Source organism: Silene latifolia, chromosome Y (assembly GCF_048544455.1).
Source record: "Silene latifolia isolate original U9 population chromosome Y, ASM4854445v1, whole genome shotgun sequence".
Classification (NCBI taxonomy): Eukaryota; Viridiplantae; Streptophyta; class Magnoliopsida; order Caryophyllales; family Caryophyllaceae; genus Silene; species Silene latifolia.
Window position 1 is genome coordinate 346298892 of NC_133538.1, and position 23418 is coordinate 346322309.

Consider the following 23418-nt stretch of genomic DNA (forward strand, 5'->3'; position numbering starts at 1 on the left):
CCTTGCCTACTGTTGCACGGGGCATTTTACCACCACCATTACCCATGTACCACCTACAGCTCCGTCCACCTACTACCTTGCCCGCTTCTAGGAAGCGGCGTTGACTTGAGACCGGAGAGGGATCTACACCTCCTACGGGTGGCCAGACTTCCACGGCCACTCCTACCCCGATCCCTACTCCTACTTCTACTCCTGCGCCCGACCAAGCATAGCCGGTTCTTCCGGCTAATTTTGTTTCTCCTCCACCCTTTGAGGCGTCTGCGGTCATGGACCAAGGGCGCCGTGACGTTTTGTTGCGTGAAATTGCAGAGAGACAGGCTCGTACGGAGAGGGACATAACTCTCACTTTGTTCCCTCTGTACGAGTATCACATGAGGCGACACCGTCCGATCCCAGAGGGTTGGCCACACCCTTCTTTCTACCGGTACCCAGTTGAGGGGTACCCAGAGCCTGCTAGTGAGGAGGAGGATGAGGACCCAGTGGCGGCCGCAGCGAGAGCTCAGGAGGAGCAGAGGAGAAGGAGAGAGCAGGAGGTGGACCCGGACTACACTGTGACGGTGGAGGACGTAACAGAGGAGGCTGACGAGTAGCTACTGGTTTACTCACTTCCCCAGTTTTCTAGCTGGTTTGGGGAAGTTCGTGTTTTGTATGTATAATCTCGCTCTTTTATTTTCTTTTATCTCCTTTACATTTTATTATTTTTCATTTATTGGTTGTATATTCCCGTTCCCTTGTATATATCTGCTGGTGTATGCTGGAGGACAACGAGGGCGTTGCCCGTTTTGGTTTGGGGAGGGTAATGCATCCTTTGAGTCTGCATTTGCATTTGTTTTGCATTCACATTTCTATTTTCAGCTTGCATTGTATTTATTTATTTCAAAAAAATCATAAAATCCAAAAAATTAGAAAATTTCAAAAATCAATAAATACTACTACAATTTAAGGCAAAAAGAACGTCCCTTCAAGAACGGTTGATAGCGGAACCGATCTTTTTCTTATTTTTAGTTTGACGGGCATATAGGATTTCAATAGAGAACGGTTTTTTGTTCAAACCGTTCTCGTATATTAACAAACAGAACGGTTAGGTTTGACCAACCATTCTAAAATATAAAAGCGGCCGGTTATATATCCAGAACCGTTCTCCTTGATAAAAAAAAAGAGCACGTTCCCTATTCTTGGCCATTCTCTATAATAAAGTGACTTACCTTTGTAAACCCTAAATGTCCCTCAATATCCCCCTCTTTTATTCTGAATTTCTGATTTCTGATTCTCATCTCCCTCAACACCCAACTTCCCCATTATTTTTCCTCACCTCGACACCCCCATCTATGGTCTATCTTCCCATTCTATTTCGTTTGAATGACACAAGTTTATGCATTATCCCCATAAGTACAATGAATTGAGACTCTTCATCAAAATCGATTTGGGACTTCACGTATATTTCAATATCTAGGTATTCGATTTTCAGCTTTGTATATATATTTGAGGTCACATTTTATTAGATGTTCACTTTGAAAATCTTTCGTTGGTATTTCGATGACAGTCCGTTTGAAATTAATTGTAAAATGGGTTCGAAATTGGGAGAAGTTTAGTTGTTTATTTTGAATTTAATGTTATGGATGATTCTGAATTTCTGATTCCATTTTCGTGGTTTAATTTGACTGATAGTGTATTTTAATTGATAGAGACCAACTGAAGTTTTGATTTTGGTATTACTCTAATTGGTTGATTTGGTGTATTATTAGGGTTTAGTAAAATGTGTTGATTAAGGATTTGGCCAGAGGACTATTGTTTGGAGGAGAAACAATCAACGGCGGGTCGAGATCAAATTCTGAGGGAACTGGTAGTGGTACTATGAGTCTCAAGTCTTCTTGTGTTGGTAGCCCGCCATGTCTTCGTCTTCTCATAGGTATTTTACTCGTGTACTCTATCACTTGTAAAGTTAAAAGCTTCACTTGTTTTTTTAGTGTATTTATCAAGCAATGCGAATTGATGTATGTAATTGGATGACAAGTAATTGTGTTTATACGATTGGTGTAGTTTTATCGTGGGGAATCTCTTAATCAGATATAAATTTACTTCACCAACCCCCTAAATTGATAGTTTAAGTCAGTAGCTCTTGGGAACATGATGAAGGTAATGATCGATACGTCAAATTTCTCTTATGCTCAATGTATAATCAAAATGAATATGTAATTACTTAGTACATAAAGTGTTAAAAAATGCGATTTTTATAGGATAGCCTTGTTACTTATAGGCCTATATTTAGAAACGAGTGGTTAATTTCACTATATCTGCATATATGTGTTGTAAAAACTAATGCAAAATGAGAGAGGAATGTTGGAGGTGAGGGATTGAGTTAGTGTTCTCAGTTTAGAATGTTGTAAGTTGATTACAGACAGAAACTTTTCACATTGTTTGATTGTGATGACTAAACTGTCCATTAAGTTCTAGCTTGTGTGAATATTTGCGAGCTTAGGTTTATGTTAGTTTAATTCACAGTGAGGTATTTTGGCATGCTTTTAGCTTGACCTTCAACTGCTGAGAATGTAGCCTGCTTGATGGACGACCCCCTTTTTTTTTATAGGTTCTTACTTCATTTCTGCCCAGACGAGCAACCTCTTTAGTTTATGTACTTTCACTAGTAGAAAAACCACATTTGGCAAGCACATATGTTTATAATAGTAGTAGTGCAGAAGAAGACTCGGACAAGTTTGTTTATATATAAAAGAATACTCATGATAGTATGTAAACTTGTTTGAGCATCTTCCTTTTGTCCTTACACTGCTGATATTATAGCTCCCTCATAGCTGCCTTGTCTCTTTTTCTTAGCATAATATTTCTCGTAAATGGATTCTTGAGTGAGATTTGTCATTTTTCAGTGGACAGAGCACTACAGACCATTTGAGCTCAACTCTCCAACTAAAACTAGCGAGTCTTTTGCAAACTTACCAGCAGTTCAATCTTAACAAATACAATTGGTAAGTTAGCTAAAAATTTCACTAATTTGATGTGGTATGCTCATTGTAAATTTATATAGTCGTATAGGAACTTGTGTGTTATGACTACCTTTCAATGCTAATTTTTATATAATAGTATTGTGAATCATGAAGAACAATCAACTGTACATACAAAATGTAGATATTAGCAAATTGAGACAAAGGGCTATGTCAATTTTCTAGTCTACTCAGCCATCTACAATCCTTATTACTTAAAGGATATACAAATTTTCCTTTCATTCTATTTCTAATTGTAATGATAATCTCTTTTCCTATTCTTGCAGGATGTGCCACATGCAGGAGAATTATGCCCTTATTGAGTTGATCAAGATAACGTAAAAACAACTGGTTAGTATCAAGACATGTGCCTTCTTCATCAGTTTTGTGTCACGCCTCCCTTTTATGTAGTTAATAGTAGTATTAACAGCAGTAAAATACTCACACCAATGCTCAAGAGTCTGAATAGCTAGCCTATTATATTCACATTCGAAAAATAAAAGAGTATGTGTTTTGCTAAAATATGTTGTTAAGGGCAGAATCATCACAACATCCAGCTCTAATAAAGTGTAAATTGCTGTAAATTATTGTTGTTTTGCTAAAATATGGTGCAAAATGTTGTAATTTGTTGCTGTTCTGCGGTAATAAGGTTTAAAATGATGAAAAATATTGTTGTTTTGCTGTAAAATAGTTTTAAATGATGTAAATTGTTGTTGTTTAGCTGTTATAAGGTCTGAATTTAGTTTTTAATGAGCATATTATCATAATTATATGCCATGTGTTTAAGAGTAAATAAAGGAGAAAAAAAATAGTAAATCATACTTGCCATTTATCGATCATATTTATGTACCCGGTATCAAATATTCATGAGAGTCCTGCTATAGAAACTGATGCAAGCTTCATTTTTCTGCAGATGATGATTACAATTTTTTGAAGTTCGATTTATTTGCACTATGATGCGACTAAGTGATGAGGATTGAAGGATTTTTATTTATGTTTTGCACATGGTAGCGTATTCGATATTTGTAGGCTCTTAACGACATGATACGATTTTGTATTTTGTTTCAATAGAATTTGTCCTAATGGTTCAAATTAAATCGGAAGGTTTTTCTTGTGTAAAAATTGCTGGAGTTTCTGAATTGTAACAAGTTTAATTCTTATGAGCTATATGATTCAATAATTATGTAGGGTTACGATAAAAATAGAAATATTTTAAAAAAAATAACAGGATCAAAGAGAACGGTTAGTACCATCACAACTGTTCTCTTTGAAAAGGTAGAACTAAGGCGCCAAAAAATTTAAAACTCTAACAAAGAGAACTGCTTTATCAAAGAGAGTGGTTCTTATATGCAACCGTTCTCTATGATATATCAAAGAGAACGGTTCTAATAGGCAACCGTTCTGATTGTTGTTACAAAGAGACCGGGTTGACTTGATTTCAACCGTTCTCTTAGATCAAAGAGAACGCTTGGCCACAGGACGGTCCAAACTACGTAAAAGAACGGTTACCAACCGTTCTCTTTGATTATGTTTGTAGTAGTGAAAATATTCACGTTTATTTTAGCATATAGGTCGAGTCGGAACGGTGAATTTCCGTGATGATATTGCACTTTAATTTGTCATTTTACTTTAGCCTTGCACTTTCATTGACGGTTATTAGCTGAGTCTTACGCATAATCTAGGAGTTTTTGTTCAAATATAGCTTACTGTTTAGACTTGACCTGATAAATTGGCAACCTACTTTATAATTTCTAAGATTTAGAGCCTCATAACTGGTGACATTCATGACCGGTTTACATAGGAATTGAGAGTAGTACTCCTTGCATAGCATGTTCATCATTTTTGCACTTTTATGACATTTGATTTCTTGTCAAATGCATACATTCGGGTTTGTGGTCGGTGTCACATGCAGGGAGGTGCTTTCAAATTTCCCTTTTCTTACATTTTTCACCCATTTAGCTCCACGTAAGCCAAATTTAGCCTTTTTGACCCATGAGCTACATCCAAAACTGAGCCAGCCTAGTCAAGCTAGTTTAGTATGTCTTTTGTGGTATGTTTTTCCGTTTGCAAGTTTGGCCTGTGTGTATATTATTGGAGTTGGTGGAGGATGAAGGAAAGGAGTATGAGAGTGAAAAAAAAAGAAAAAAAAGAAAAACGTGAAGAAAGAAAAAGAAAAAAAATGAAAAAGAAGGTGATTCACGTAAGTCAGGGAAGAAAAAGAAGAAAAAAAATATTTAAAAAGTTATTAATTTGTTTTATTTTATTCATTAAGACGGTATTAAAAAAGGAAAGTTTGTGACCGTCTCACTCCTCCGTTCTTATTCATATGTTTTTGAGGAGATAGTGTATATGGATGGTGAGTTGTGTGCCAAATGAAGGGCACTTGTGTTTATTTTTCAGTCAGTTGAGATTCGGACGGTCTTATATGGTCCTGTTTAGGAACTAGCTTGGCGCTTTTACCTCCACATTTCCATAAATTGTTTTGCCTTTTCTCACCTAAACCTCACTATTCCTATACTATTTGTAAGCCCTCGGCTGTGACGGACTTTGTTGGTTGGAATGTGTGCAATAGTACTTGAATCGTCTTTCATTTTTGTTGCATGCATGCTATGTAGGTCGCAGTTTAGGTGAGTGACTGTTTCTCCTTCTCTCTTTTACATATAATTCACCCTTTGCTTCATGAGAGAAGAGTGACCACGTGAGAGTCCGATTTTGTTGGTCTTGCAAGGTCGATAGGCCGGCTTTATTTCTGAACAACTCATAACTTGTTTGCGTATTGACTGTTATAGCTGTAATCGTTGGTTTTTGTTGCATTAAATTGGTTCAAGTAGACAAGTTATAGCTAGCTTTGAGTTATCATTTCCATTCCATTAGTTTGTGTTTAGGTTTTAGTTTACTCGAGGACGAGTAAAGGTTCGTTTTGGGGAGATTTGATACGTGCATTTTGTATAGTCTTTTTAGCCTATTTTTGTACGTATTTCCATGTACTTTTGTACTGTTTATATTGCATTATGCCCCGAAATGGCTACTTTGGTTCGTCTTGTCTATTTTGCAGGAATGAACGTGAAAGTAGTGAAATCGTACCACTTTCGTCCTATTTTGCATACATTTTGAGGAGACGGGATTTTCGGAGCGAGATACTGCATTGGGATGCGTGAAGGAATGGTCTATGAAGCAGTCGGCTACGAGTTTGGAGCTGTTTCGGATGAAGAGCACTCGATCGAAGACTTTTCTTAGTCGATCGCGTGGTTTCACAAGCTGAGGTGGTCGATCGAGCAATCTGCTGTACTCGATCGAATTGCTAAAATTCAAGGTTACTCGATCGAGTAATATGTTGGAATAAGTGTCCTCCGACAATAATGCGATGACAACTGTTTATCACATTGATCACATGCTTAAATCTCATTTTAAGAATACATGTGGGATGTAATATTTTACAGTCAACTGGTCCGCACATATCGGTAATGATTGGCTGACTAGAGTTTGACATTACTGTCGTGCGACGGTGGTGATCAGTTGATCCCCTTAGGTCATATTCTTAATTGATTATTTAATTAATCGTATGCCGATACGAGTTAATTAAATTGCTTAAAAATTGACGGATGATTTTGTGAGTAAAATTACCGTGTCTTATTGTAATTCGATTATATTAGATACGGTCTAAGTAATTGAATTGTTTTATTACTTAGATAAAATTATTGTTTACGAATCAATTGAAACTGAATGAATGATTTATTATAAATACAAGACGTTGTGATTTATAATGGGTAAACTGTTTTGGTACAAGTAATTATGAATTACTAAGTCGATTTTGTACATGACGTATTTTTATTAATACGTTGATTTTTAACATGTTAAAAATACATTACAATTTCACATGTCTAGTAATATGTCACATGTCACAATTGACAAATGACAAAATAAAATGGACCATCCATTTTATGTTTTAAGTACCGAAATGGTGGAGGGAGTATTATGTTTTAAATTGTGTTAATTGTTTGAGTGGAAAACAAAATGATTGCACACCTATTTGTAGCCATGCAAGTCTATTTTTCTAGGGAAGAAAATGAGCCCATGCATTGGCTCTCCTCCACCCTCCCAACCGGTTTTCAAGAGCATCATAGAGGGTTTTTCCTCTAATTTTATTCATTCACAATTTGACAATATTTTCTAGTGTAAGAAAATAGAAAATACTCTCTACATCTTATGTAAAATTAGAGAGTTAAAATCTCCAAAAAATCCTCCCTCTTGAACCGAAATTTCAAGAGCAAAAATAACATTTTGTGTCAAATTTAAGTATGATTAATATTATTACTAGATCAAAATAATATTAGTTTTTATGAGTTTTCCTTGGGTATATGCTTTTGGGAGAGATTATATACTTGAATCTTTGTTCATCCATTATTTGGAATGCTCAAGAACTAACAAGAAGGAGATCTTGTTGGTGCCCTTATAATCCGAAAATCATATGGTGAGAAAACGATTTCTTCACTTATCTATTTTAGTTTGCATGCATAAGATTTGTAATTAATTTTATGACTAAATTAATTAGAACATATATGAATATGTTAAGTAATGAGATATAGATTTCTAACAAGTGGTATCAGAGCCTTAGGTTGTTTGCTTGCAAATCGGTTATAGTTTTTCCGAGTTATACGATTAACAAATAAAACTTATAAATTTGTGTTTATTATGATATATCACGAAATTAATTATGCATGTTAAAGTTTCTGGTCCTAAAATGTATTTAGGATATTTTGGTTAATTTATGGATTTTTATTGTTCGTTTTATATATTATTGACATTAAAATGTGATTTTTGTGATAAAAATGTCAATTTTGGACAAAAATTAGCTAAACTTCGATTTTTCCAGTGGTTTTTGGATATGTTTTCACATATATTAAATTTAGATTACCTGTAAATTTCATAAGTTTTGGAGTTCTTATGCTCGAAATATGGTTTTTTCATGATAAAATCAAATTTAAATGGAAAAATAGGTTAATATGAGATAAATTTCGAATCTGGTCATTGATATTTAGTATGTTGTCACATGAAATTTTACAAGATGTGTGTAAAATAATAGGCTATAATGAAGCCTTTATGCATGATTTATGAATTTTTGATGAAAAATAACATAAATAGTGACTTTAATTAGTGAATAATTGCTAAAACATACTTCATGACTAAGGAAAAACGTCACATGTTGCATTTTATCATATGTTTCAGATCTAAAAGTGAAAAGTAATTAATATATTTTTCTCATATTTTTATGATTATATTTGATAAATCCGATAAACTGCAACATTGTTTTTCTCGATAAATTTCGAAATTTTTAACCTAAGTTTTTGAACATTATGAGTGTCATGGTATTTTTCCAGAATGTTCATGAGTTTAAATTTCAAATTTTGAATTTATTTGAAATTTTTATGATTTATTTGGAGTTTATGGCATTTTATTGTAATTTTGAGTCCATTAATGAACAATTTTAAGAAATATAAGTTAATTATTGTCAACATGTTAGTGGAGACTAATTTTGAGTCCTAAGTTGGTTAGGGTAATTAACTTGTGCATAAATATGATTTTATGTAATTTATTGTGATTTTAAAAGGTTGAATCACGCAAATCCGTAAAAACCGTTTAATATATGATATTGGCTCCTTAAAGGCGATTTAGCATAAAATTGGGCATATTCATACATATTATAATGCTGCATTTTATTTATGATTGTCATAATTTTATTTTATGTAATTTTTGAATTATGTAATTTTACTTAGTATGGCCTTAGTTTTTAATTGGTATTACCCGAAATGTATGGGAATATCGATTCGGTTGTAATTTATTGTGATCTCGTATCACCGTTTTGTAATTTAATAGATTTATTTTATTTTAATTACAAACGTATAATAGGAAATTATGTAATTTGTTATGTAATTTATTTATTCCGGAGATCCTTGAAGACGGAGCCACTCAAGAGGGTTATCCATTAAAGACGGTGTTACCTCGAGATGCGTGCCAAAACCGAAGTTCAAGGGACCAATGGAGTTCAAGGCAGCTCCCAGTCTGGAGTCTGAATGATCGGTGCTGTAATCAAGGCCTGCTTTAACCTGTTAAAAGCAGTAAGACATTCATCAGTAAAATTAAATGGAGCATCCTTAAGCAACAATTGTTAAGTGGTTTAGCAATTTTAGAAAAGTCCTTAATAAACCGGTGATAAAAGCCAGCATGAACAAGGAAACTCCTAACTCCCTTAACATTTACGGGAGGAGGCAATTGCTCAATCACTTGCACCTTTGCTTTATCAACCTGGATACACTTATCAAATACTAAGTGCCCAAGGACAATGCCCTCGTTAAATATGAAATGGCACTTCTCCCAATTCAGCACTAAATTAACCTCCATACATCGCTGTAAAACTTTCTCATGGTTAGCCAAACAATAATTAAATAATTACCATATACGCTAAAATCATCCATAAAGACCTCCATATTGAGTCTGTATACTCAGAAAATATCCCCATTATGCACCTCTGAAAGGTAGCTGAGGCATTATACACAATCCAAATGGCATTCTGTGATAAGCAAAAACACCATGTAGGAAAGTAAAAGTAGTCTTTTCCTGATCGTCAAGAAGGACTGGGATATGAAAGAAACCTGAATATCCATCTAAATAACAAAAAAATTTATGTGAGGCCAATCTCTCTACCATCTGATCAATAAAAGGATAGAGGAAGTGATCTTTCTTTGTGGCGGCATTTAATTGTCTATAATCAATGCACATCTGCCAACCCGTTACTACTCTAGTTGGTATTAATTCATTTTTTTCATTTTTCACCATTTTAGTCCCTTCTTTCTTTGGGACTACCTGAATCGGACTTACCCATTTGGAGTTACCAACGGTGTAGATAATATCTGCATCAAGTAGCTTCATCACTTCCGCCATAACCACATCCTACATCTTCAGATTCAACTTTCGTTGGCCCTGTTGGCAAGGCTTATGACCTTCCTATAACCCAATTCTATGCATACAAATGTCAGGACTAATGCCCTTAAGGTCATCCAAACTGTAACCTAAAGCTTTTCTGTTTTTCTTAAGAACGACCAACAAAGCAGAAAGTTGGTTATCATCAAGTTTAGCATTAACAATAACAGAATATTGCTCAGAGTCATCTAAGAAAACATATATAAGGTGAGAAGGAAGAGGTTTAAGCTCGGGTTTCTTTACCTCAACAGCACAAGAGGTTTTCATTATAACATTTACCGTCTCACCTTTCTCAATAGTGAACTCCTTACCTTTTAAAGCGGCTTTCATTGTCCTGTAATCAACCTGTACGTCCTCTACAAAATCATCAAGCACCATTAAAGCTTCTAACGGGTCCCCGAGAAGGGAACCCGTGCAATAATCAAACATAGATTCATTGAAAATGTCTATATCATAACATGTATCCTCTATCATAAGTTTAGCCAGCATGCTAGCCAAATTAAATGTCACCTTATCATCCCCTCCCTCAAGAGTCAAACATCCCTGTTTGACATCAATAATACCCCCTGTTGTATTAAAAAATGGTCTACCCAAGATTATAGGAATTTGAGTATCTTCGGCCATATCTAAAAAAATGAAATCGACAGGTATGAAAAATCTACCTATCTTAATAGGGACATCCTCTAATACACCTAAAGGACGCTTAACTGTCCGGTCAACCATCTGTAGGGTCACGTTGGTAAATTTATGAAGCCCCATATTCATTTTCTCACAAGCCGAATAGGGCATGACACTGACACTCGCACCCAAATCACATAAAGCTTAATCTATGACATGAGTGCCTATGGTACAGGGAATGGAAAAACTACCTAGTTCCTTCAATTTGGGTGGAGACTTGCTTTGTAGGAGTGCACTACACTCTTCTGTAAAAGCAATGGCCTCCACTTCGTTAAAGATCCTCGAGTCAGAATATCTTTCATAAATTTAGCGTAGGAGGGTACCTGGGTAATTAGTTCTGTGAAAGGTACAGTTACCTGAAGATTTTTGACGACCTCCAAGAATTTACCGAACTGCTGCTCGACCTTTATATTTTTTAGGCGTCCTGGAAAAGGAACCTTGATAACAATTAGCGGGTCAGCAGCTTTGCTCGTCCATTTATCAGAATTAGACGCCTTATCAATATTAAGAGACATCCCATCAGCAACAGGTAACGGATCAGCAGCTCCGTTAGTTGAAAAAGTCGATCGACCATCAGAACCAATCGATCGAATAACAGAAACGGTCGATCGACTATCCAGCTCAGTTGTTCGACTTTTTCCAATTTTCTCGGTATTCACAGCTGCAAATTTAGTCGATCGACTAACATTTTCCGTCGATCGACTTTTTACAGGCGTTACAGCAGCTTCATCAGCGAACTTTTCTTCTGCATCCATATCTAACTCCTCAATTATGACGTTTTCAGTGACTTGGGGCACCTTTGGTCCATCATATGTAAGACCACTTCTAAGATGTATCGCATTAGCAGTGTCATGCAGCTTTTCAGGTTGAGATGGCAACGTACCCGGTTGTCTACTTGAAGTGGATAATTAGGCAATTTGATTGTCCAACATGTTATTATGTGCCATCAATTGAGTAATTAGAGCCTCCTACTTATGTGAAGCCATCATTTGTTGTTGTAATAAGGCTTTAATTTTTGACATATTGTTAGATGGGGCTTGTTGAGCAGGTTGCATCTGCTGTTGATATTGTTGATGCGGACTAGTGAACTCTTGACCTCCTTGGTTTTGCCTTTGATAATTGCTTTGTTGAGAAGTGAGATTTTGGGGAATCACATATGGAGAACCCTGTGGTTGTTGTGGTGCTGGGGTAGGATTAAGGACATTCTGGCTTCGGTAAGAGAAATTTGGATGTTCACTAGTCCTTTCATTATAAAAGTTAGAGTACGGTGTACCTTGCTTAAAAGACTGAATAGCACGGACCTGTTCTATCGTACTCATACATTCAGCTGCACTGTGCCCCGCAATACCACATCGTTCACAAGGCTCTGCTGGTTTCCCAAAGATTAGGATATCTTCAATTTGGCAATTTGAGCAGTCAACGTCTCTAACTAAGCTGCAACGGCTCCATCTGAACTACCCCCTCTTGTACTACCTCTAGGGTTACCATACTCAGCAGTGTGAGTAGCTATCTCATCAATCAATTTCCAAGCATTGGCATCAGTGGTGTTGTTTTGAAACCTCCTATTTGCAGAAGAATCAAGCAAGGCTCTATGATCATCGTACAGCCCATTATAGAACTGACTGCATTAAAACCAGACCTGGAAACCATGATAAGGAACGGAGCGGATTAGTCTCTTGAAACGAACCCATGCCTCATTAAGGTCTTCAGTGGCACCTTGTTTGAAACTCGTAATTTGGCTTCTAAGAGCATTTATCTTCTACGGTAGAAAATACCTCTTGTAGAATGCAAGAGCTAGTGTATTCCAGTCAGTAATCGCATTAGCTTCCATGTCCAAATCACGCAACCATTCCGCAGTACCATCTCGCAGAGAAAAAGGGAATAGAACTTGTTTTACTTGGTCCTGAGTAGCTTGAATCCCTTAGGAATGGATGCAAGGGTGGGCTCTGAATGGCTTGCTAATGTGGCCATGATTATAATAGGGGCAGAAGTAGATGTGTCTTCTTCTAAAGACTAATTTTCTGCAATGAAAGCGGTGTAGGCAGAGTCAAGCGTACTCCAGTCTTCTGCTTGACGGATTTCCTTCCAAAAATTTCGTCTAGCGCGGAAAGTCTTTTCTGGTTCAGAGTTGAATGGTACGAGCTCGGACCTGTGAGACATGGGCATAAACAAAACACTAAAGAAAGGAATGAGAACGGTCTCAAGGAACTAAAGTTCCCTTAGACAAAACAAACTAAAATAATCAAATATAAAATTGTTGCCTCCCCGGCAACGACGCCAAAATTTGACAGGCTAAATCGCACACCTATCAAAGATAACCCAACTGGCTTAAACTAGTGCAGTAGACGAAGTCGGGATCTAATCCACAGAGAGATAAAAGTGGTCTAATTGCAGTTCTTAATCCATCTGAGTCCCAAATTTCAGAGGTTGATTGGTTTTATCTATTAACTAAAAAAGCAAGCAAGAGAAATTAAATTAAGAAAAAGGATTTCAAATAAGAGAAAAGGCTAGGATATCGAGTCACCACGATCAACAACGATCAAGGTAAGGTCAACGGCTGGCAAAAATACGGTCTGAGTGTAATACTCCGTATTTAATCATTATTAAATAATAATATTTTATTGTAATTATACGAGTTATGTTCAGATGGAATATTATAATATTATAATAATAATAAGATACATGTATTTATACACTCACCTTATACTACCCTCACCTTATAATCCCACCATTATTGACAGGGCTGTCGTATACCTATCAAAAACAACTAACTAAACTAACTGTATAGCTAGGGAAGTCAGGTCGATCTCCTCAGGGAGGCAAGATATCTGTAAAGGTCCGTCTATTTGGTCACAAATGGGGGGGTTTTGTAATTGGTTTCCTAAACTAAAGGTGTAAAAGGAAGAGAAGCAAGGAAAGAGCAATAAAGGCAGAAAATGAGATTAAACTATCAATAGAGAGGGGACATATCAGGATTTCGGTTCACTACGGTAGTCCAGTGACTCAACTGTAAACAACTTAGATAAATTACTGCGAGACGGATATGGAAAGGTCCTTCCGGTCCACTTTCTACCCTATATTCCCACTAATTTAACTTCCGTCCTCGTCAGGGTAGTCTACTGTTCATAGCAGGTCTATTTAGTCCAATCTTCCGATCTAGGATTAAATTTAACCAGATTAAAAAGGTGACTCAGAAGCGTGCACTCAACTAAGTCGGTAAATACAGTTATATTGCTATGGAGACAGAATCTCACAATTAATTCATCTAACCTATTTACTACATCGTCACATTTCTACCGTAGATTCCCTAATCCCGACATGAAATGATTTAGCTACACATATCGCTAATGTTGTCAATAATAACAATATTAAGATAACTAATGTAACGCATGATGAAATAGTAATTAAAATGCATAAACAAAGATTAGGGCAGAAATTAAGGAAGAGAAAAACAAGTAATTAAGATAAATAAATGAAAGATTAAAATTAAAAAGGGAGAAAGAGATTACAATCTCAAGAATCCGGCGTAAAGAACAAATAAATCCGAGCTAATAACCCCGTAAACAAAGTTACAGTGAAAGAGAAAAAGCAACATGGTCTTTTTTGTCAAAGATGAAAAGTAGGATAAAACTTAATAGAAATGATCCTAATGACCTAGTTATTATGCGCTTAAATAGAAAAACTACTAAGTCCATAAGCTAAAACACGTTCACGGACTAATTAAAGCCCATCAAAGCCAAAACCACTCGATCGAGTAGTCTGAAACCACTCGATCGAGCATTTATCCAAATAATCTACTCGATCGAACAAAATTGTTACTCGATCGAGTAACTCCTAATTCTAGCACTTCTCGATCGAGCATAATACTACTCGATCGACCAACCTCAGCCATAGAAACCACTCGATCGAGCAACAGAACAGCTCGATCAAGTATTCTTCCTCCAAAACAGCTCAAACTCATGACCAACTGCTCCGTAGACCGTTTCTTCACGCATCCCAACGCAGGATCTCACTCTGAAAAATCCTGTCTCCTCAAAATGCATGCAAAAAGGTCGAAAATGGTGCGATTCTACTACTTCCACATTCATTTCTACAAAACAGACAAAATGAACCAAAGTAGCGGGGCATAATACTATATAAACAGTACAAAAGTACATGGAAATACGTGCTGAAATAGGCTAAAAAGACTATACAAAATGCACGTATCAAATCTTCCCAAACCAAACCTTTACTCATCCCCGAGTAAACAAAAATTCAACTGATGGAACAGAAATGAAAACTCAGAGCTAACTTAACTTGTCTACTTGAACCAATTTAATGCAACAAAAATTAACAATTATAGCTATGCAGTCAATACGCAAATGAGTTATAAGTTGTTTAGAAATATAGCCGACCTATCGACCTTGCAAGACCAACAAAATCAGACTCTCACGTGGTCACTCTTCTCTCATGAAGCAAAGGGTGAATAATATATGTGAAAGAGAGAAAGAGAAACAGTCACTCACCTAACTGCGACCTACATAGCATGCATGCAACAAAAATGAAAGACGATTCAAGTACTAATGCACACACTCCAACCAATAATGTCCGTCACAGCCGAGGGCTTACAAATGATATGGGAATAGTGAGGTTCAGGTGAGAAAAGGCAAAACAAGTTATGGTAATGTGGAGGTAAAAGCGCCAAGATAGTTCCTAAACAGGACCATATCAGACCGTCTGAATCTCAACTGACTGAAAAATAAAGTACAAGTGCCCTTCATTTGGCACACAACTCACTAATCATATACACTATCTCCTCAAAAATATGGAATAAAACGGAGGAGTGAGACCGTCACAATATAAGAGTGAACACAGACGGACTCAAAATCAAACCAGCTCAAAATTTCCAAATTTCATACTTCCTGGTTTTCACTAAACAACGTGATTTCTTCTTTTTTTTTTCTTTTTTTTCATTTTTTTTCTTTCTTTTCACGTTTTTCTTTTTTTTTTTTCTTTTCAATTTCAATTTTTTTCATTCTCATTCTCCCTTCCTTTATTTACACCAACTCCAATCAAAATGATACGGGCCGAACTGCAGACGGAAAATCATACCACAAAAGACATGCTAAACTAGCTTGACTAGGCAGGCTCAGTTTGGGATGTAGCTAATGGGTCAAAAAAGGCAAGTTTTGGCTTAAGTGGAGCTAAATGGGCGAAGAATATAAGAAAAGGGGAAAATTTGCAAGCACCTCTCTGCATGTGACACCGACCACAAACCCGAATGTGTGCATTTGACGAGAAACCGAATGTCATAAATGTGAAAAAATGATGGACATGCTATGCAAGGAGTACTACTCTCAATTCCTAATGAACTGGTCATGAATGTCACCAGTTATGGGCTCTAAAACTCATAAATTGTAAAGTAGGTTGCCAATTTATCAAGTCAAGTCTAAACAGTCAGCTATATTTGAACAAAAACTCGTAGACTATGCGTATAACAAAGCTAATAACCATCAACGAAAGTGCAAGGCTCAAGTAAAATGACAAGTTATAGTGCAGTTTCATCACGGAAATCAACCATTCCGACTCAACCTATATGCAAAATAAACGTGAATATTTTTGAATTTTTTCTAATTTTTTTTTTTTGGTTTTTTGATTTTTAATGAAATAAATAAACAATGCAAGCTGAAATAAATAAACGTGAATGCAAAACAAATGCAGACTCAAAAGGATGCAATACCCTCCCCAAACCAAAACGGACAACGCCCTCATTGTCCTCCAGCATACACCAGCAGATATATACAGGGGAACGGGAATATACAACCAATAAAGAATGAAAAACAATAAAATAAAAAGGAGACAAAATAAATAAAAGAGCGAGAATAAACATACAAAACATGAACTTCCCCAAACCAGCTAGAAAACTGGGGAAGTGAGTAGACCAGCAGCTACTCGTCAGCCTCCTCGTCACTGTCACGCACGTCCGCCACCGTCACCGTGAAATCCGGATCTACCTCCCGCTCTCTCCTCCTCCTCCTCCTCTGTTCAGCTCGAGCTCTCTCCGCCGCCGCCGCCGGATCCTCGTCCTCTTCCTCCTCCTGACTAGCAGACTCCGGGTACCCCTCAGCTAGGTACCGGTAAAAGGAAGGGTGTGGCCAACCCTCTGGGATCGGACGGTGTCGCCTCATGTGATTCTCGTATAGAGGGAATAAAGTCAAAGCTATGTCCCGCTCCATACGAGCCTGTCTCTCTGCAATCTTAAATAACAAACCATCACGGCGCCCTTGGTCCATGACCGAGGACGCCACAAAGGGTGGAGGGAGTACAAAATTAGTCGGTAGGACCGGCTATGTCAGTGTCTGGTCGGCGGGTGCGGGAGTAGGAGTAGGAGTGGGTGTCGGGATGGGAGTAGCTGTAGAAGGCTGGACACTCCTAGAAGGTGTGGACCCCTCTCCGGTGTCAAGTCGACGCCGCTTATTACCGGCGGGTAAAGTAGTAGGAGGTCGAAGCTGGAGGTGGTAGGTAGGTAAAGGTGGTGGTCGGACGCCCCGTGCAACAGTGGGCAAAGGGGCTAGACGAGGCAGGGTGTCACAAGGAATGTCGACGGATAGGGAACCGTCTATCTTCCATGTCCAGAGTCGTGGTCGCCCAAGTCACGAGAGTGCATGGCAGCTAGGCTCAGATACCTATCACCGTCTATGTAAGGTAAGTCACGAGGCAAGACGGTGAGGAGAGAACGTGCAAGAAAGGTGGCTATGCCACCGAAGACGATAGTGCCCATGAGCTTCTCTCCCTGAGCCTGGAAGTACCTGGCGGTCAAATAAGCGATGTTGAGGGTAAAGGGACCCTCGCCATCGATGTTCAGGTAACCGCCTAAGATGGAGAGCTCGTTGTTGTTGATGTTGTTTAGCTCCTTTCGGCCAAAAATAGTGCTCCCCATCAGTCTAAGAAAGTAACGGGCGGGGGGTAGGTGGACCTGAGCGAGCTTTCGCTCGTGAAAAGGGGTCTGTGCCAAAGCCCGCCAAAGAAGACTAATGACCTTCCTAGGGGCAACAGTGGTGCCCGTAAAGGAAAGGCTGAGTCGGGTACCAAACTCCTCAAGTGTCATAGAGAAGGTCCGGTTATACAACCGGAAGGACATAGAAAGACTAGTAGGGACAACGTCGTGTGCCCCTGAGGAGAAGATAAAGGAGCTGAAGAACTCAAGGCTCAGCTCCCTGAAAGTGTGGCCACTCATAGTGATGAGTCCGACCATCCCCGTGGCCCGTAAAAGCTCACAAACGGACTCGTAGAAGCCGAGCCTCTGAAGTGACGTACGATAAAGAAAGCGCGTAGGGAGAAAGTCACAGTCAACTAAGTCATAAAACCTCTTACGATGAACACCATTAATTAAAGTTACCTGGGGGAACGCAGGGTGGGAGTCAAGAGTGTCGTCCACTCGCATCGTAACACAGCCAGCAGCAGGTGTAGCACGACCACGACCGCGACCCCAACCTCTAGACCCTGAAGTAGAAGACCTTCCACTGACAGTACGAGGAACTAGAGCCACCCGTAAAGCAGCTGCGACTGCGGGTGAGTCCGCCACAGGTGTGCTCACCGTGGCTGAAGTAGAGGCTGTGGCTACAGCTGTGACCACCACTGAGGAAGAAAGGCTAGTAGCAGTGCTAGAAGTAGTAGTGGTTGTGGATCAAGTGGTAGTCAAACAGGCTAGCAAGCGGTGCTTGGCGTAAAAACAAAGATACTAGCAAAGCAGAGACTAAGAACACAGGAGCTGCGGTACTAACAGAAGTGGAGGCGGTGGTGACAGCAGGGACCACCGTCTAAGACAAGGACGGACTAGAAGTCGAGCTAGTGGAGGGCACAGAGCTAGAATCCATCCTAGTAAAATAGGGCAAGGGAAAAGCAATAAGAAATCGGCGTGAAAACAACATGAAAATTCCCAAAACAGTCGAAAAATTCGACTAGCATCCAAAAATTCCCATATTTTCCTCAACAAATTCAAATAGGACGGATAGACAGCGGTAGGGGAAGGGTAGAAGATTAAGAAACAATGGAAACCAATTAAGCAAATGGCAGCAGCAAAAACCAGTATACAGTCGAAAATTTCGACTGTAATTAGCCTTAATCGCAAATTTTTCCATAAAATTCGAATTAATCATGTAAAAATCAATGAGGCGAGGGAATTTTGCATGAAGTAAGACAAAATAAGCATTGAATCAAAATTATAGTCGAAAATTTCGACCTAATATGAAAACCGAAACCCTAATTCTTGATTATCCTTATAAAAAGCAAAAATTAAAGTAATTAAAGGATAAAGAAGAGTAAAGATTTCTTACTTGATGATAAAGAACCTACAAAGCACAAGTAATCGACAATCGACAAGCAAAACAGGCGATTTTTGATCGAAAAACCGCGGAACCCTAATTCCTCTAATAGACCGTGTAAAACAACGAGAATCAAAGGGGAAATAGAGGGCAAATGACGATTAATTTGCAGTAAACAAAATGTTGGTGGTGGATTTGGTAAACGGGCAAGAAAAATGGAGGATTTGGGGGCTTTTTTTTTATCGCAAATAAGGGGAATAGTCGAGAAAATGAAGAAGAAAATGAAAATGAAGTAAAAAAAGAAGGAAGTTAAGGAGACTCCCTGCGTGTAATTTCCAATTTCATTCGATCGAGTGGTTTAGAACTGCTCGATCGAGAACTTCTTGTATTCATCTACTCGATCGAGTAAAAAGTTACTCGATCGAGAACTCCTCTTTTCAGCTTTTGTCGATCGAGTAACAAGAAACCATTCGATCGAACAAATTCCACTCGATCGAGTACAAAAAGTACTCGATCGAGCTCTTTTCCTCGTGTAAGCTCTTGAATTTGCGTATAATTCCCCAAACCTGCATAAAAACACTCGCAAAAATATCCCAAAATACCAAATACGAATAGTAACAGTCTATAGTCTTCTAATTTATGCTAAAAATGTCTAATTTCTAATTGTCCTAAATAAAAGCAATAAACAAGTCCGACGGAAATTAAAAATTGTTTATACAAATTGGTACACGGGGCATTTCCCCGCTCATTTCTCAAAGCAATTCAGTAGCCCCTTGGAGGGCTCCTGATTGGAGGACGTCAACTCAGCAACATTAATCGCCCTCTTCAATTTCCAAGAGCTTGAACTTGAATCCTTAGGAGGAGAATAGTTGATGTCCACATACACGCGAATTCTTCTCGTCCTTACTCCTTTCTTACCAGCTTTAACAGCATCGCTCCCACCTTGACTGACATTAATTGCACAAAAAACCATTGACAGCTCCTTCATTATTTTCATCTGTACCTGCAGCAAGAAAAACAGACGAACTTTCCTCCTTTTTGCTCTCAACCTGATGCGGAGGGGTCACGATAGCAGCACAATGTTCCAAATCTTCATTTGGAGTGTCAATAGGGGGGTCAATAGAAGAGAGGGCATTGCAAGGCTGAGCTTGCATTGGAGCCCTTCGGAACTTAGACTGATGGAATATCAATTCCTCGTTCTCAACTTGAAAAGTCAATGTCTTGCCCCCGATGTCTATCACTGCACGGGCAGTAAATAAAAATGGTCTCCCTAAAATAATAGGGGTATGGGCATCTTCGGGGATGTCAAGTACAACGAAGTCAACGGGAATAAAGAACCTCCCGATCTTAACAGGTATGTCTTCTATAACACCTAGTGGACGTGATATGCTACGGTCGGCCATCTGAACAGTCATATTTGTGCAATTAAACTTTGTCAAACCAAGTCTCTTAGCCAGAGACAGCGGTAAGACACCCACGTTAGCGCCAAGATCGCATAACGCGTTATCAATCAAATGGGTACCAATATGACACGGAATCAAAAAACTACCCGAGTCTGACTGTTTGGGAGGTAACTTATTCTGAACTAAGACTGTCCCTACCTCGGTCAAAGCTACCGTCTCATGGTTGTTAATGTGTCTCTTACGCGATAAAATTTCTTTCATAAATTTAAGGTAAGAGGGTACCTGTTTCAGCAATTCGGCGAATGGCACAGTGACCTGCAACCTTTTCAGGAGTTCGGCAAATTTGCCAAATTGTTGATTAGCCTTAGTACTCTACAACCGCCTCGGGAAGGGTACCGTGATGGGTATCTCGAGCCCTTTGTTCCTCTCTTCCAATGTATCAGCCGGATCAAGCTCTAAATCCTTCGATCGAGACTTCTTTCCTCTCAAACGTGGTCTTTTAGGTGATTTTTCACTCGATCGAGCACTAGCAGGCTCTCGATCTAGTTGTTCTTTATCTTCATTACTCGATCGATCAAAAGTATCATTCGATCGAGCAGATTGTTCAGCAAATTCACTCGATCGAGCAGTTTTATTTACTCGATCGAGCTCTTCTTTTTCCTGTTCACTCGATCGAGTAGATATTCCACTCGATCGAGTCTTTTCTCCAGAAGTTTTACTCGATCGACCCCCAGAAATTAGTCGAACGAGTACTTTCTTTGTCGTCAGCTCTTTTTCTTCGACAGTGCACTGTTCAGCAGCAGCAATTTCCTTCCCCGGGTCTGATTTCGGTCCTTCATATGAATAACCGCTCCTCAAATTAATTAAATTCACCATCTCATGTGGATTCTTATCTGCTTGTGACGGTAGATGTCCCGGTTTCCTTGTGGACTGGTTCGCGGCTAACTGGGCAACTTGAGTTTCAAGTGCCTTGATAGGTGCATTTTTTTGTTGATCATTTAGCTGCCGTTGCCTTATCAAAGACTGCAACATCATCTTTAAGTCACCGAGCTCACTTACCCCACCAGAAGATGATGCACCTTGATTAGGTGTAGGAAAGAAAGGAGGCTTCTGAAAGCCTTGTTGAGCCTTATGAGGAGGGACATATGGCTGCTGCTGCTGCTGCTGCAGAGGAGGGGTATGATTGAGCACATTTTGACTTGTCCACCTCAAATTGGGATGGACTGGCCCTTGGTTGTCGTAATAGGAACCCCCTCCTTGCCTGTATTATTGAAAAGCAAGGACATGTTCCTTCTCCGTAAGACATCCAACAGCAGTGTGACCGTCGTTGCTCCCACACCTCTCACATGTGATAGTCTCCCCTCTAGTAAGAAAATGGACCGTCTGAGGCTCCCCAGCAGAATGCAGCTCCAGCTTATCAAACCTAGCATTCATGGCTTCCAGCTGAGCCACAACTTGCTTATCGACTACATGAACTGTTCTAATACCATTCCTCAGGTTTTCATACTCAGCACAGTGGGTCGCCATCTCTTCAATAAGAGCCCATCCCTTATCATCGTCGGTGTTCTTTTGAAATCTTCCGTTGGATGATGCATCAATTATGGCTCTGTGATCATCGTATAGCCCATTGTATAACTGATTGGACAGGAACCATGGATCAAAACCATGGTGAGGAATAGACCTCACCAACCTCTTGAAACGGCACCAAGCTTCATAGAAAGTTTCATCCGGTCCCTGTTTGAAACTTGTAATCTTGGCCCTCAGCTGATTAGTGCGCTGCAGAGGGAAATATCTCTTATAAAAACCAAGAGCAAGGGTCTCCCAGTTTGTGACCCCCGCGGCCGTGCGATCCAACTCAGTCAGCCACTCCCTGGCTGAGTCAGTCAAATAAAAAGGAAACAGAACCTCCTTAATCTTGTCTTGAGTTACCGCCTTTGTGCCGGGGATAGTAGAACAGTAGTCCGTAAAGACCTCCATATGCTTCCTCGGGTCTTCACCTGCCACACCTCTAAAGAGATTTCTTTCCACCAGATTGATATAGGAAGGATGGATGTCAAATGTATTCCTATCCTCAGTCTGGAGATTGAAACCCTTTAGAAGTGATGATGCTTTAGGCTCCGAATGACTGGCAATGTTCGGCATCTTTACTGGTTGGTTTACAGAACTGAAAGTGTCTTCTTCAAAAGATGGGTTTTCTGTAAAAAGGAAATGGTGAAGTTCAGGTTTGAAAGTACTCAAGGCTTCCTTTCGTGATTCTCTTTGCAGACGGAGTCTATGCCTGAACAGCCTCTCTGGTTTAGAATCAGCTGAAACTAACTCCAACCTGTGTGACCTGGGCATACACAACACTGAAAGAAAATGAATAAGAACTGCCTCAAGGAATAAAAATTCCCTGAGACGGATAAAATAAACGAAACAAAGACAGATAGGGCAATTACCTCCCCGGCAACGACGCCAAAATTTGACAGGGCTGTCGTATACCTATCAAAAATAACTAACTAAACTAACTGTATAGCTAGGGAAGTCAGGTCGATCTCCTCAGGGAGGCAAGATATCTGTAAAGGTCCGTCTATTTGGTCACAAATTGGGGGGGGGGGGGGTGTAATTGGTTTCCTAAACTAAAGGTGTAAAAGGAAGAGAAGCAAGGAAAGAGTAATAAAGGCAGAAAATGAGATTAAACTATCAATAGAGAGGAGACATGTTAGGATTTCGGTTCACTACGGTAGTCCAGTGACTCAACTATAAACAACTTAGATAAATTACTGCGAGACGGATATGGAAAGGTCCTTCCGGTCCACTTTCTACCCTAGATTCGCACTAACTTAACTTCCGTCCTCGTCAGGGTAGTCTACTGTTCATAGCAGGTCTATTTAGTCCAATCTTCCGATCTAGGATTAAATTTAACCAGATTAAAAAGTTGACTCAGAAGCGTGCACTCAACTAAATCGGTAAATACAGTTATATTGCTATGGGGACAGAATCTCACAATTAATTCATCTAACCTATTTACTACATCGTCACATTTCTACCGTAGATCCCTTAATCCCGACATGAAATGAT

General features: G+C 38.9%; 2 non-coding genes across 2 annotated transcripts; both read left to right on the plus strand.

The window, feature by feature from the left end:
• Nucleotides 1–12295: 12295 nt before the first annotated feature.
• On the plus strand, nt 12296–12402 carry LOC141635963 (small nucleolar RNA R71). The gene has a single exon (XR_012540611.1). It is a non-coding gene; the product is annotated as a small nucleolar RNA R71 (small nucleolar RNA).
• A 9616-nt stretch (nt 12403–22018) lies between these two features.
• LOC141636033 (small nucleolar RNA R71) lies at nt 22019–22124 on the plus strand. The gene has a single exon (XR_012540675.1). It is a non-coding gene; the product is annotated as a small nucleolar RNA R71 (small nucleolar RNA).
• The last annotated feature ends 1294 nt before the right edge of the window (nt 22125–23418 follow it).